The sequence below is a fragment of the Mus musculus genome, chromosome 13 (assembly GCF_000001635.26).
Source record: "Mus musculus strain C57BL/6J chromosome 13, GRCm38.p6 C57BL/6J".
NCBI classification, from domain to species: domain Eukaryota; kingdom Metazoa; phylum Chordata; class Mammalia; order Rodentia; family Muridae; genus Mus; species Mus musculus.
Window position 1 is genome coordinate 33095177 of NC_000079.6, and position 4246 is coordinate 33099422.

The following is a 4246-nucleotide window of genomic DNA, read 5'->3' on the forward strand; positions in this document are numbered from 1 at the left end:
TGCATCCCAAAGAAAGTCTTCAGATCATTGTGGGGGTGTGTCCCTGAAGGGGATGTATGACCCAAGTCTATTTTTTCTTCCACTCTATTTTCATGTGAACAGTTTGTGTTACTGCCTGCTCCTTGCCATTGCCATCTGACTTTTTAACAGAGACCATGTGTCGTGGACAGGAGTCTGAAACTGAGACCAAATCATATTTTGTTCTTTATATGCTGGTTACTATCTAAGCTGCTCCTCATGGCAATAGGAAGCTGACTAAAACATTTCTCCAGAAAAACTTACTCTTTTCAATCTAAATTGTGTTTAATATACATAAAGAAAATCCCAAGAGTTTAAACAACTCTGCTCTAATCCATTTTATCTGTGAGGTAACTACAAGGTTTTACTATGGGGTGACAAGTTTTTTAAATGTTAAAGATATTTTTAAGTAACAGATTATAGATTAGAGACTCACATATTTTGTAGACATGTGTATATAATGAAATGCATCCCCTAAGACAACTAAAATATCAAGAAAGCAAGCAGAATCAGACCTGGCATGTACAGGATGAGAGAAATTATTGCAAGAGCTAAGAGAAACCACAAATTTGCAAGGCAAATTTGAACACTGTGCATTAGCTGCACTTTCCAGACCAGAGGAGGCAATGAGAACCAAATGATTGATTGTGACACTGCTAAAGCAAAGGGAAACAATTTCACCTTCCAAGAGTAGGACTCCCATTTTCTCCTCTGCTTTTGGATGAGCCTCATAATGCGCATGAAAAGTTCACAGCTGGGTTGTAGCCTCCAGAAAACTTCAATTTCCAATCCTCAATCTGGATCTGCTGCCTGTGGGCAAGTACAAATGCAAACTAATGTCATGTCTGTCTGGGGCAGGACAGTTATCATTAAGCCTCCAATCAGTATTAAAATCTGATTTTCAAGTACAACAACCAGAGTATAATAATAATAAAAAAAAATCTCTTTGGATGGGGAGCCATGGCAACAGAGACTCAAAGCATCACAAACAAGAGAGAATGACAACAGTGGAAGTCTCCAAATGCTGCTGCTGACACAGGCCAGAGAACAGTTTGCAAAGATAATATTGGTAAAACCCAAGGTCAGATACTTCAGCTGGCAGTTGTAAACTTACAAACAACACTGCTCATCTGAATGAAAACAGATTGGAAACCCTAGAGCTTATATATATAAAATCGTAAGTTATTTCCATAGAAAAAGTTAGATAACAAGAGGAAGAAGTTGTAGATTTTAAAATCTGAAGAATAATTCTATTGATGTGATTAAGTAATTAACTTATTTTATCTTCTTTTAGAAAGTCAAATATAGTCAATATATTCCAAAATCTAAAGTAAGTATGAAAAATTCAAAAGGAATATTACACAACTCAAAAGAGTTAGGATGGATCCAGGCAGTGGTAATGCCAGCAGTCAGGAGACAAAGGCAGCAAATCTATAAGCCTGGTCTACAGAGTCAGTTCCAGGAGTGCCAGGAATAAACAGAGAAATATGTCTCATCCCCTTCTCTCTTCCTATAAGATGAAGATCCATAGGAGACAGGGAGTAGGTACAGAGCTGAATAATATACAAAAAAAGCATACATTTGTACCAGGTAGATGGCTCAGACTGTGAACTGCCTCACCTGAAAACATGAAGACTCCGAGTTTGGATCACTATCACCCACATAAAAACCCTGTGTAGAGTGGCACATCTGGGACTTCAGCACTAGATTGAGAGGACAGAGACAAGTGGGTTCCTGGAGAGAATTGGCCAGCTAGTCCTGCCAATCAAATCACTAAGGTCCTAACCAGTTCAGAAAGTGACACTGTTCAAAGCATATGGTGGAGAGTGATGAGCTGTGGCTGCCAGGGCATGTGCATGCATGCGTGTGCACCTCTGTGTAGACACATCTACCTCCACCCTCACTAAGACATTTATGCCCCTCCCCCCCATACTCATACACAAAAAGAAAAAAGGCTAACATTCAAAATGCTTATTTCAACCTAGATAAAAGGTATCAGTGTAGAACCTTAACCCTAGCCAAGGAAACAAGCCAACTCTGCCCTAGATGCAAAACAAAGCAGTGCACATCCTAGACCAGCTGCTGAAGTCTTAAGATAAGGATAAAAAACCCAACCAAATACAAGAGTTCAGATAGGACAGCCACACCAACAAAACAGCCACAGCAGCTATGAGGGTAGGCCACAGAAAAGCAAACTCAAAATCCTACAAACTTCAATTTAATTTGTATTCAGGTAAAATATCTTTCAAGATACAATTAGATAAACCCGAAGAACATTGATGTAAGTAGAATTTGCCTTTAATCCATTTTGAGGAATCTTCTCCTTTTTTTTTTTTTTTTTTTCGAGACAGGGTTTCTCTGTATAGCCCTGGCTGTTCTAGAACTCACTTTGTAGACCAGGCTGGCCTCAAACTCAGAAATCCGCCTGCCTCTGCCTCCTGAGTGCTGGGATTAAAGGCATGCGCCACCACACCCGGCTCCTGAGAAATCTTTATGTACAGGAAAGTCATAATTGGAAGAAGATATCAAAGAATAAGAATGTGACTTTATGGTAAATTTAAGTAATGTTGTCCATATAAAACAGTAGCAGTAGTGTCTAAAGGCTTTCCAACATCCTGAGACATGGGAGCCCAGTGAGGGGAAGCCTTCTCAGCAGAGGCTGTCAGAGACCATCCCGTGAGAAAGTGAGCCCTTCACAATCTCCCAAACAGGCCAAATGGCCTTGTACTAAGAGCTGGTTATCACCCCCCTTTCCTCCCTATTCCTTCCTTGGCACCTGAGGCTGTAAAAGCTGAATTATAGTCCCCTCTTCCCTATCTCTTCCTGAGTTCCCATGTCATCCAAGGACTTGAGTCACACCTGAGCCCAGCCTGACACCCAAGGCTATCAAGGAGGATCGATGTTCCAGAGGTAAGATCCAGAGTGCCCGCTGCCTGGCGCCTGACTTCGGCCCCCATGTCAGCAGATGCCCACTTCTTTGTTCTTTGTATAATTCTCCCTCGACCCCTCCCATATTCCTCGTGATGTATGCTTTAAAAAGAAGGTACCTCAGCCTAATAAACGAGACCTCGATAGGTATCTTCCTAGTCTCCTCTCTTCTTTTTCTTCCTCCCATCTCCTTCCAGGTTTGCGGTCTCTCTCGCACCCACGAATAACTGAATCCCGCGGGACGGGAGAGAGGCATTGTAGCTTCCAAGGGAGAACATCCCCATGTGAGCTGAGGATCTCAGGAGCCTCGGCCCTGATCTACTTCTTCCCCTTTTCTCTTCTTTTTTCCATTGCTTCTTGGCTTCTGATCAGAGAGTCATATCAGACAGAAAATCTTATAAAATTGATTTATTGGGAGGGTCCAGTGTGTGAGGGTACAAATTCAGGGATGGCTGCTTCTGCTCTTTGGTACAGACAGCAGAGAACTGAGCAGACACAACCTTTATGTAAAGTTCCTTGGGGGTGATGGTGGAGATTTCTAGAGCAGAGATTTCCAGGATGAGGATTGGTGGGATTTTTAAGTCCTGAGCTTGGGGGATTCTCAGGGATTAATGGGTTTTTCTGTTCAGAGACTGGAGGGTTTTCCTGTTTAGACTTTTCACATAAGATTAGCATAATTTGGGTAGGGTCCAATTGAGGGGCTGAAAATACCATTGTAACAGTTATGGAGGCCTGGAGGAGGGGGTCTGCCGCTAGAATTCCTCAGTGGCCTAAGCAGTGTTTTACCTTGAGGGTTTACAAAGTTTATATCCACTGCAGGGAAAGCTTTTCCTGCCCCTTGAGTCTATGTGAATAGCCAATAATCACTCACAAACCCCTGGTCACCTGGGTATCTAGCTCAGTGGCTAAATTTAATATTCAGCACTGAAATCAATATATTAAATGAATGAGCGAGAGTGAGTGTTTGTGAGAGTGAGTGAGAGTGAGTGTGAGTGAGAATGAGAGTGAACATGAGTGTGAGAGTGAATGTGAAAGTCAGTGAGAGTATGAATGAGTGTGTGAGTGATAATGAGTGAGAGTGAATGTGAGTGAGAGTGTGAGAGTGAGTGTAAGAGTGAGTGTGAGAGTGAATGAGTGTGAGTGAGCCTGAGCGTGAGTGAATACATGACATAAAGACAACACAGGACTCAGGAAGGAGAGGTTTTATTTCTCCCTCAGAGAAGCTGATGGCTCAGAGTCATGTGGAGATTATAACATGTGAAGAATTTCTACACCTGAACTGTCTGGCCCTAACATGATG